Genomic DNA, 12,607 nt, shown 5'->3' on the forward strand with positions numbered 1-12,607 from the left:
ACAAAGTTTTGGGAACCCCAAGTCTTCGATAGTTTGCACTAGATTGTTACACATGCACTCACTATCATATGCACGTTTTTTCCACATATAGTTTGCACTAGATTGTTACACGCACACTCACTGGCATATGCATGTTTTTGCACATTTAGGAAGACCTAATTAATTTTGTAGTAGGGATGATTGAGTCTTAGTTTTCCTATGCACTATGTTTGCTCACCACACTTAAGCCTACGTCTCTCACCGGAATACGACTCGAGGTTCTAAGCTACGAGTATACTACAAATGACAACCCCTATATGTTTGTAGGTGACAAAAACCCTCGGAACCCTACATACTGAGAATACCCTGCTCTTCTTGTGGAAGCCGTGGAAAGAGCCAACAATGGGTACCCAAGAATTGCAATTTAACTTGGATAGAATTTATTAATCTTTTTACCTATTGTAGCCTAGTTAGAAAAGAAATCTATCTTCAGTTTAATGAATGTATTGCATGTTAGAAATCTATCTTAAGTTTTAGATATTTTAGCCTAGTTAGAAAAGAAATCTTTCTTAAGCTTTAGATATGAGGAACTCTTGTAGTGCATTGAAAAGAAAATCCCACTAAACATTTTTCAGACCCATGGGTATGCAAGAATTGCAATTTATCTTGGATGGAATTCAATAATCTTTTTTTACCTATTGTAGCCTAGTTAGAAAAGAAATCTATCTTAAGTTTAATGAATGTATTGCATGTTTTAATATGGTTGCAACTCTTGAATCTCCTATTCATTTTTTATGTGTAATTGGAAGGTAGGATTTATGCACTATATCAAACTCTATATTAATCTTCAAATTATATATGCTAGCGTCCAAGCTGTAATTGTTTTGCTTGCCTATACGTGCTTATAGTCAAATACGAAAGGGTTGGGGGATTACGCTAGCCCCTCAAAATGAAGGGACTTACAAGGTTAAAGGCCTTTCATAGTATGTTGGTTGAAGGGCTAGCTAGCAAGGAATAACAAATACTAAGTGGTACAACCATTTGGATTTGGGTGCTAGACTTAGGCCTAAGAACCCACATAGAGCTTGAATGTATTCTCCTATCCCTTTATGATATTAGAGCATGAAGTTCCCATTGACATCTCGGCATGAAAAATTGCATATTGAATATTCACAAAGTCCAAAAATAGCAAATATGTTGTATTTGAAGAGTGGAAAGCAAACTCATGAAAAATTATCTTCCAAATATATCCAAAGGTAAAATCTAGCTTGTTCTTCTAGATTATGCACATACTTGGTAGGAATCACTCTGAAGGAAGCCAAGAATGCAAACGACTTGACTCAAGAGACTCAATTAGAAATCATATCAAGTGTTTATGGAGACTTTATCCATATGTTAAGGGAGCTGATAATAAATTGATGATGATCAAGTTTACGAATGGTCTACAATGGGGTATTGCTCTAAATGGGCAATATTTTGTTGGTTTCAAAGAATGATGGAGATAGAGATGTGCTACAAGCAACATTATAGTTAAAATAGAACCTTACATTCAAATAACAACTCAAACATGTCTTTTGAATAGATACTCATAAACTTGTCAAAAAACAAACCATTTTATAGATTGGTCCTTTTTTTGCATAGTAAGCCTCCAAAAAATAACTAAACTTGAAGATAAAAAGACTCTTTGTGTACAACAACTTGGAAATTGCATTAAAATTTGACATTTTGTAAATTTCTAAAGCTTGCAAATGGTGTCAAAACCTTCACTTTATTCCAAGGCAAACAAGGTAGCATATCCAATTCTTAAAAAACATGAAGTTTTATACTCGTTTTATATAACATTTGTATAAATATTTCTTTCATTGTTTTGCCTTGTCATCAAAGAAACCAACGCCCTCAACACACTTTTATAAGAAACAATACCATGTTGTTGTTTAAGAATGCCACTTATGCCCCTTCAATTAGCATCAGATTCAACAATAAAAAGTTGAGAGAAATCACAACATACAACTATTGTAGCTGTGAGCGAAGTGTGCCTTAGCATTAAAACCATATAACTCTACTCCCATAGTGACGCCAAAAATTGATATTTTTTTATTTGGCATTGGTATTGTTTTTCTCTATGCTTGATAAGAGTTTGAGTATCAAGTGATAGCCTAGCGGCTCTCACTTATTTCTATTTTCTAAGATATTGTATAGGATTGAGAGGATGCATGGAATGGATCATTGTAAATACCATGTGTATGAATGATAAATACCTTGGTATGGAGTGAGAGTTATTTGTGTAGGGGATATTATGGGGTTTTTAGAAAATAGGAAGAGTGAGTCATATAAAGAGGTGGGCTCATGTCCATGTGTTCCAATAATATAAGAGAGGCCACATGCCAAGCGTGTGGAAGGCATGTGGAGGAGTTGGAGTCAAGAGGAATCCTTCTAGAATTCCTATGTGGAATCAGGAGGATGTGGACATATGGAAAAGAGAGGGTTCCTATGGGCTCCATGTGGGGAGACTCTTGACTTTCTCAATATTTTAAGAGTCTTGAGCATCTTTTGATGGGACACATGGCAAGAGTAGCCAAAAAGGACATGGATGGTGACATACGGGCTTATGTGATTGATGGGGGAAGCAATCTACAGACAGCAATTGTAAATGGGTGAAGGAGGGTGACAAAATCTCTATAAAAGGAGCCCTCCTCTCCCTTGTTCAAGACCTCTTCCACCATTAAGCCTCATGTTGCTGTAGCTCTTGTCTCCTCAAGCCTCTTCCATTAAGCCTCCGCAAGAGTAGCCAAAAAGGACATGGATGGTGACATACGGGCTTATGTGATTGATGGGGAAAGAAATCTACAGACAGCAATTGTAAATGGGTGAAGGAGGGTGACAAAATCTCTATAAAAGGAGCCCTTCTCTCCCTTGTTCAAGTCCTCTTCCACCATTAAGCCTCATGTTGCTGTAGCTCTAGTCTCCTCAAGCCTCTTCCATGAGCCTTCTCTCCCTCTTGTAGATATTCTCTTAAGTAAACTCTTGAGTCCATCTCTCTCTAGTTTATTCTCTTTCTATGAGTAGTCTTGGAGCTTCTACTCTCTCTTGTACATATGAAACCTCTTCTTCTCCCTTGTGTTTGTAGTATTTTGAGTTGCATTGGAGTGGAGTCTCACTCTATTGAGAATGAAGATCACTTCGTATCCCCTCTCACGAGTGCAAAGCTCTCTTCAAGGCACATGTCTCTATGTGATTAGACGTTGAATCAAATACTACAGCAAAAAGTTATGAGTCTCTGTGTCTGACAGTCTGTTTTCATGTGACAATTTTTACCCCCGTCTAGTAAACCGTCCATCCTCATGTTGCTGTAGCTCTAGTCTCCTCAAGCCTCTTCCATGAGCCTTCTCTCCCTCTTATAGATATTCTCTTATGTAATTTCTTGAGTCCATCTCTCTCTAGTTCATTCTCTCTCTATGAGTAGTCTTGGAGCTTCTGCTCCCTCTTGTACATATGAAACCTCTTCTTCTCCCTTGTTTTTATAGTATTTTGAGTTGCATTAGAGTGGAGTCTCACTCTATTGAGAATTAAGATCACTTCGTATTCCCTCTCCTGAGTCTTTCTTCCCTTTTCTTAAGCCTTAAAAGTTCTTTCTATTCGGTCGCTCATTGCACACGCATGGTCCATCCATTTCCCAAGCCACCAAGGGAGTTACTTACCCTGTTCTAGGCAAAATCTACGAGTCATGGATCATTGATGAAGGTGGAGTCTTGAGAGAGTATCCTGCTCAGGTGAAACTAGCATGGGTGGAGGGCAGTTTTTATGACAGTTTGACCCCCTGTTAGTGTTTTGCTCATAACTTTTCGCTCGGTAATCCGATTTTGATGAAACTTATATCAATGCAGAGATCTCTTCAAGATGCATGTTTCTATGTGATTGCCTTGAATCAAATACTAAAACAAAAAGTTATGAGTCTCTGTGTCTGACAATCTGTTTTCATGACAGTTTTTACCCTCGTCTAGTAAACCGCCCATAACTTTCTGGCCTCTTCTTTGTTTCTTACGAAACGTATATCACACAAAGCTCTCTTCAAGATGCATGTCTCTATGTGATTAGACCTTGAATAAAATACTACAGCAAAAAGTTATGAGTCTCTATGTTTGACAATCTGTTTTCATGACAATTTTTACCCCCGTCTAGTAAACTGCCCATAACTTTCTAGCTGCTTCTTTGTTTCTTACGAAACGTATATCAACGTGAAGCCCATCTCAAGGCGCATCTCTATATGTGTTTAAATATTTGATATCATGTCTCTACTGAAAGTTATAGGCCTTTGTGTCTAATGACACTTTGCAGAGTGTTTTGAGCTAATTGTAAAGGTATCTATGAAGGAGGTACAATGTTTCCTTGGAACCTATCCATTCGACCCAATCAGCCCCTTCAAACTCCTCGATATATATCAATTCATGTCATGTTGAGCCGCAAGATCTTCTTTCAACAACATATCACTCTTCTCTTTGATGCAGATCAGCTTCATGAGATTATGGCCTCTGCTGATCCTTGCCTTCTCCCTATGCTTGAGTACAACATTACCTGGGATGTTACCATTTTCATTCTCATCTAAGGGAGGAAAGTATGGTGTAGTATCTTGGCATAAAAGCTTCTGTTTAATGTCCCTTTCTCAATGATAAATATCTTTGTCACTCAGCTCAAAAGCAGTAGGAAGTGAAGAGGTGCGTGAAGTTTATTACCCCCAACTTTGTGTCACTACTTGAAAGTCTTTGAGCTCTCTAGGTGAATAGTTTTGTGGGAAAAAGACATTTAAGCAAAACAATTAAGTGCATTTTCTTTCTTCGAAGAATGTCTAATGAAGGAATAATATCCATCCAACCATCCACACTGCCAATACTTGCCTTACATGCTCTATTTGCTCTTCTTTGGACCCATTATATATATAAGGATATCATCAAGGGCTATAATATTTGATCGATTAGGTGTTAAAAAGTGGCTAGTGTTTTAGTTACGCTAAAAGACATGGCCTTTGAATTCATAGTGTCCTCTCGTAGTTTGGAAAACTATTTTTGCATTCATCACACCCCCTTGAATTCAATTTGGGTGAGATACTAACCCTAAGTCAATGCTAGTGAGAAATAAGACCCCTTTCAATTCATTAGGAGAATTATCAATCCAAATGGAAAACTTAGTCTTCGAGTGGTTTTATTTAGCTCTTGGTAATCATTACAAATTTGGAGGAGACTCCTTCTTGGCTAGTAGCACAGTTGAGGCAAATGGAGATTGATTTTGAGAAATAAACCCTTGCATTTTTAACCCATCCTCCAAATGGATGGCATGGTCAACCTCCTTTTATAAGGAAGTTTTGTAGGCTCTACAAATTAATCTCTAAGCTTATGCATGAACTTAGACATTTAAGCACCTCTACATGTAAACCCTTACCAACAAATGCATTTCCACATGCTTCATTAAGATGAAGTTAGTTTTTTGGATTGTATACTTTTCAAACAAATATGCTCCTTGTGGTATCCGAAGGACATCCTCAAGCCCAACACATATCCACCCACAAAATTATGAAGCTTAATTGTAATTGCATGGTAAACTTCAGATTGAATATGTAGTCACCAATGTTCCCAATTTGTAGCCAAAATCCTTGTTCCCTCTAGATTAGTGGAGATAAATGAACCTAATGTGCTTCCACTATCCAAGGCTTCTATCCAATTTAGCACATGTGTTAAGATGAGGGAAAAAATTAGGGGTGAATTTAGAGGCTTCTCCAAGTTAGTTGGACTAATTTTTAGAGCTTCAAATTCGATAAATTTGTCCTGAAAATAATAGAAGGCTAACATTTGGAATGTACATAGAGAAAGATTAGTCCATTGACCTACACTTCCACAATTTGTGTTCCCTCCTCCTTTTTTTCCCTGGTTAGGATTAGATGACCCATGCAAAGAATCTTTTGATATCTGAAAATATTCATCCTAGGCATCCTAATATATTTCTAAACACCCATCGTTGAGTTCCCTTTAGACTCTCTCTCCTATATAAAGTTGGTGTAGTAGTTCCAAATGATGAGTTTTTATACTTGGGATTTCTCTTCCTAGAGTATCTACAATCTATTATGAGCATCATTACATTATTGCCCTTTTGAGTTTTCAAAAGAGTCCCTACAAAAGGTAAGAAATCATCTCATTTAACAAAAAGACCAAATTTTGTGCAACGTAGTGTGTAAAAGGCATGAAATTTTGGAATTTATTTTACATTTTATATCATATTCTAGGAGCACAATATAAAACTTAGGTAGAATATAGAGAAGGTTTTCATGGTTCTTTGTTTTCCCAGAGATTAAAAGAAGAGAGGCTAAGATTCATGTTGTTGAGACAAAACTTTCTTTCCATCATGGGAAAACATCACTCATTCTACGTCTATAAGACACACAATCTATCAATGATGATGACTTTGTATTACAAAACCATAATTAACTATAGTCAATATGCTAGTTTGGGCTTTTGCTCTCTTTCAATTGGATAATCAATGTATTTGAGTTTGTTGCATGGTATCAGTATGTTCATTTACTCCAAACACCCTTTTGGAATGTTCATTTGATACCATGTTTTCATACTAGAGATTTTCCTTTAAAATGTCCCATTTTGAGCATGAATATGTGATGACTTGAAGTTGATTGCAAAGGAGTCCATAAACTGTTCTCTTAAACATAATAGATCATCTTTCCATCTCTTAATCGTAAGAGATCATCTTTTGATCTCCCAACATTAGCATAGTTGCTCTCTTCACCATCAATATTAAATGTATTTAGACTTTTTTATAAAATCAATTTTCTTCCAAAATAGTATTAACATTAAGAAGAAATTAAGCCCTAATCTCTTTCTAGACTTTTCTTTCTATTATACTTAAATCATGAGATCCATATTTATGGAGTAACCTTTCTATTATGCTTTAGAATTATTATTCCTACAATAAATTTGCACATATAATGTGACCTCCATTGAAAAGTACTTCGTCTCAATGCTTGCAAAGGTGCATGTCAATATCTCCTTTACAAGACGATCATGATCATCATTGTTATACTCTCAAGAGCTTCATCGCTTCTTAAATTTTCAAGCTGTAAGTTTGCCACTAATTCTTTCTTATTACAGTTAATGATCAAAGAAATGCTTAAATTATCCATATCTCGACATCATCATAAGTTACATTTACCTAATCCAATTGTGGGTAGCTTTTGCAACCAATGGTGTAGGAGCCCATGTGGTATAAAGGTTTCAAAGATTCATGTGCTCTTGAAAAACATGGCATCCAAAAGAGGATTGTACTCTAATCTATGGTGGTCTGGTGGTAAGGACTTACTCATTAGAATTGGGGTTGTTCCAACTCTGACCCCTTTTACAATAATAAGCTTTAGAGCCTTTCTAAATGAAGACTTGGAGGTTGCATGATCTATGTGTAAAACAAGTCCATGTCACAATAAAATCACTAGAATATCAGCTTTTTGATGCGTGAAATCTTTTTGAAAAAGCTAAGTCTTAATTTTCATTAGCTTAGAAAGAGAGAAAGGTATCTCCACTCCCATGAAAAAACTACAATATCACTAGCATTCTTCTGTTAGAATTATTATTATAATTCAGCAGTGAGCAATGTAATGTAATAAGTAGGTTAAGGGCACTTTTCCCTCATTGAGAGGTTTCCCCCCCTAACCACAGTTAGTTCAATAACTACGGTTAGTGAAGGATAAGGTTTTGTCACTTAGACAAAACCCATCCCACTTCTTGTATTGGTCACTTCTTCTATTGCAAGCACTACGTTCAGCTCTCTTGCTCTCACACTCTCTTTTTCTAACATTTGGTATCAGAGCATCTGCTTCTCTCCCCGGACTTCTGCCATTGTCTGTGTGTGAGAGTGCTCTTAGATCCTAAGCTCCTGCTTTCTGGACTAGCTCCCACATCTTCTACTTCAGCTCCCAAGCTCACGTAGCTCAACCTACGCACCAACCTCTAAGTGTCATACACTCTACCGTACAGCCTTTTGCTACATCATCCGTACAATCTGCATCAGCTATCATGCGACGTACAGTCGTCGTACAATGTACGGACTTTCGTACTACAACTCGTCATTAGCAGCTCGTTGTCCGTACAACAGCTTGACTTCTGTACTGTAGGCGTCAAATCTGTAATCGTCCGTACGCTGCTGGCTGTACAGTCGTACGGACTATTTTTGTACAGGCGTCGTACACTCCGTACCATCGTATGATTCCGTACCGTTGCTGTACAACTCCAACATCATTTTTTGTACGACGGACAGATGGTCCGTACTTCACCATACATTCGACCGTACAACTGCGCCGCACGTGTGGCACCTGCAAATCATCCCATACAACCGTACAAGTTTCCATACTTCCATACACTGTATATCATATGTACGGATTTTCGTACATTTTGTAGGCCCTTGTACCTTTCGTTAGCATCCGCAATTCTGTGCAGGTTTTATTCTAATAGGTACTCTAGCAGTTGGTTTTTTGGTAAGCATTGTTTGCAGATAGCCATTGTTTGGCTAAGATCTTGCAAAGAATTTGGGGCATTCTGTATTTGTGGGCAGACATTGCATTTGGATTGCAGGCTGTCCAAAATGTGGGGCTTTTGCAATCACACTGCAATTTTACAGTGAAATTTGGGGCTTTTGCAGACAGAGTGCAATTTGTGCAACATTTGGGGCTTTCAGACCATTTGCCCTCTTTTGTATGCAAATTTCCACAAGAAATTGAGGCTTTTGCATTTGAGTTGCAATTTTGCAGGTAAAAGGGCATTTTGGAAGTCTGCAAACAGTTCTGGACTCGGTATGAGTCAAATTGCAAACTTTTGCCACCTTTTGTAGATTCTATTTGTAGATTTTTGGGCATTGAGCAAAGCATTGTGGTGCATTTTGAGCCTTTGACAGGTTGTGATAGTATTTGTCACTGTGGGCATATTTTTCTTTGCAGATTTTACTTGTGCATCTTACATCCGAGGAAGGGATTTTACTTGTTCAGTTTGCTGTATTTTTGAGTTTATTTGGCAAAAATGGCACAAAATAACTCAAATGAGGTGTTCGGGGTTCTCACACAGGAGGATAAGTTGGATGGCACCAACTACTCCTTGTGGAGTTTCATGGTTCGCAATATCTTGGTTATCGTCAGGCAGCTAAAGTAGCGTGCCAAATTTGAAACGGAAACGACTATTTTTCACCGCAACTTTGAAAGACCAACACAAGAATTGTGTGAACTTTAAAGATTCATATACCTTTGTAAGACTAGAACAAGTCCAATCATACAAATTTAGACTTTTTGTTGTTGAACTTTAAAGATTCAGACTAATCATAGTAAACACAAGTAGCTGCACTCAAAATCTCAAGTGGAAAAGCACTTGATACAACCTGAATCATCAAATGACTCTTTCAGAAGATCTCATGAACAGACGACAGCAAAAGATAGTCAAGACTAAGAACAATTGATATAAAGTTGATGCTACTAACAACATCGAATGTCTACAATCTGTAGTGTATAAAGTCCAAAGCACGATTATAGTCCGAAACACTCTTTTAATCATTTAAAATTTGAAAAGTTATTTATTGTTTAAATTAAAAAAACCCTCAGACCTTTTGGGAAGGGGAGGGGGGGGGAGTCACCACCAATTACCTGCTGTGAAGACTACCTTCCCCTTTCAAACTCAACTCTCATAGCTTTATTTCATGGCAGATCCAGCACTTGCTCTGAGATTACATTCTCATCCTTATCAAATTCGACAGGCCTATCTCACGAACCAGCTCGCTCTGTTGCTCCAGCAAATCCTTTATAAGGCCTGAAACGATCAGTCTTAAGCACCTTTTCCATTTGTTCATCAGCTCCACCATAGATATCAATGTCAGCATCCTTCTTAGGACGGTACAAGCTTGTGAGAGGAGACTGGGAGGTGAAGAGGCCCTTGTTATATACATTATAGGTATGATCGGTTGCAAAACCAGATTGCATCCCTTGCTCTTGGTTGAAAAGCCTCTCTCCTGCTCCAGCTGTTCCAATATTAGCCATGCCAAGTCCGACTTTCTCACTAACATCTCTGTCCCTGTCCCTTGTGACTTTGCTTTTCTTCCCTGTGTGACCTTCCTTAGCTTCCAACCTATGCTCCCTCTTTCTCTCCCTCCTCCGCTCCTCTCGAAGAGCTTCTCTCTTGAGGCGCTCTTCCCTTTCTTCTTTTGTTTCCCTTGCTCTTTCGTCCTTGGCAATCACCCTATCCAAGTCGTCCGACTTTCCAGTAGCTGGCGTACGTAATTCGACCCCGCCACCGGCTGCAATACGTTCTGGCCCCGTTGCACCTCCTCCTGCTCTTTCCAATCTAGCTCTCTGAGCAAGCATGCGTAGTTCTTGCTCTTTCTTCTCTTTTTCCTTAATCATTACCTCTTTTCGGATTTTCGACCGCATTTCCACTTCTTCTCTGGCTTTCTGCTCGGCAACATAAAGAGACTGTTTTGCAAAATTATCATTGATTTGGACATTCTGAAGCCCTCTACCATCTGCCGCCAGCCGCTTGTCCAGAGGAATCGTATAACCCTTGGGATTTTTCCAGTTCGAGATACAAGGAGGTATCTTCCAATCCTGTTGATCTTTGACAGTCACAGGTCGGGGCGGTGAATGCATGATAGGAACAGGTGGTGAGCCGGATGCTTTAGGACGTTTGAATTTTGGGGGTTCAAGAGGGTCCTTTGGCATCTCCACCATACGAATAACTCTTTCTTTGGCTCCAGAATTAAAAGCCGCAGAATCCTGCGAAGGAGTATACTTGACGTAGGAGGGGGCCGAAGATTGAGAAGGCACGTTCTTCGGTTGCGCACTGACCCTTACGTTCACGATTTCTTCCTTAGTTCTAAGAGTGGTTTCCAGAATTTCTTCCTCCCTGGCCTTTTCTTCGACTTCATTAGGGAGCTTGGGCACGAGGTCACGATGCTGCGAGAAGACGGTCTTCGACGCATTCTCAGGCAGCTTGACGATGGTATCAAAAGCAATGTTTCCCTGTGCATCCACACTTGTGGGGAGGATCTTCCGATCAGCTTTCTCCTCTTTCCTTCCCACATTGAGGGCATGGATCTCTGGAAATGCCCCCCCATCTCCGAAATCCTGGACTCGACGGGGGATGAAGCCAGCGCGCTTGCCATAAGGAGGGTGCTGTTCTGCTTGGGAGTGGGGAGATGACTGAGGAGCTGAGTGGCACACCCGAATCCCTGCGCAGGGAAAGAAATCTAAGCCCGAGAGAAGGATTTCAAATGGAAAATATAATTATAATTAGTCTCACACCTTGGGCGTAAAGCTCTATTTAAATCTAGGTGAATGACTATTTAAATCTACATGAGGTTAAAGCTTTAAATAGAGCTTTCATTTCAAGGTGAGCGTGGTGAATGACTATTTGAATCGCATTTACATTTTAATCATCATTTGAGAGAGAGATAGAGAGAGAGAGAGGGGGGGGGGGGGGGCCAGGGAGGGAGACTAATTATAATCATATTTTCCATTTGATCAACTAGATTAGTAGCCATCATGCAAAGTGAAGTGACCTTCAATCCTCTACACTCATATGCAAACCTTAGCGTCTCTAGCTTAGTCCTTGTACTTTAGCTTCACTCTTCCACACTAGCATGCAAGCTCTCCATAGATGCATGTAAGCTCAACCTTTGGGCACCTCATGATAGTGTGGCACCTCATGATAGTGTTAAAAAGAGGAGCTGTTATTTAAAAAAATATATTTAGTGCCTTCTTACCTGGTATGATGCCTAATTGCTGCACCCTCTTGAGTCGGTCTTGTACTTTCGTCTTGAATTTTTATGAGATTGGCATATACTCCACCTTCTGCCACCAATTCTTGGTGTCTCCCAAATTCTGTGACTTTGCCTTCCTGGATAACAGCAATCAAATCCGCATTCTGAATAGTTGATAAACGATGGGCTACAACCACAGTAGTTCGTCCCACCATGATTCGAACGAGGGCCTCCTAAATATTCTTTTCAGACTCTGCATCTAAAGCACTTGTGGCTTCATCCAAGAGAAGAATAGGGGGATTTTTTAGCATTGCCCTGGCAATTGCTATTCGTTGTTTCTTACTTTGTGCTATTAAACATACTCACATGAACGCCTTACCTTAATTATCTTACTCCTTGTTGCAAGCCTCATTCATTGCAAGCTGTGTTTATAATATCATGGATCACCCAAAACTTGTCATCTAGCTCCTTCATTACATGACCATCCTAGAAAAGATGGCCTGTCCTTAAGTAATGTGGACGATTGGTGCCCTTGGATTTTCATGATTTCACCTCGAGACTGCAATCACTGAGAGCCCATTTAATTATGACTAAAACTTTTAGGGGAGAGGCCAACAAGTTTCGAAGATTGGTTTCTCTCTCTCAGACTAGCTATGAGATCCAATCTTCTCCAACATCCCTTCGTGAAAGTGTAACTGAAAGGGAGTCTCTTGACTACCATTATCAGGGGTCACTAAAGGCCCAAGACTTTGTGTGCAAATGTCTCACTTCCCCTTCCATGGAAAAATAGCAATGTTGCCCATAAGAAGTAACAGCACTTTCTTCATGTGTCATTGTGTAGACC

At 39.2% G+C, this 12,607-nt stretch overlaps 1 pseudogene; it reads right to left on the reverse strand.

Moving 5' to 3' along the window:
* Positions 1 to 9,706: 9,706 nt before the first annotated feature.
* Positions 9,707 to 11,978, reverse strand: LOC147882063 (SNW/SKI-interacting protein A pseudogene; annotated as a pseudogene).
* Between the last annotated feature and the right edge of the window lie 629 nt (positions 11,979 to 12,607).

This window comes from Dipteris shenzhenensis, chromosome 30, assembly GCF_047967505.1.
Source record: "Dipteris shenzhenensis isolate YYH24624 ecotype China chromosome 30, Dip_SZ_1.0, whole genome shotgun sequence".
In the NCBI taxonomy this organism is placed as follows: Eukaryota; Viridiplantae; Streptophyta; class Polypodiopsida; order Gleicheniales; family Dipteridaceae; genus Dipteris; species Dipteris shenzhenensis.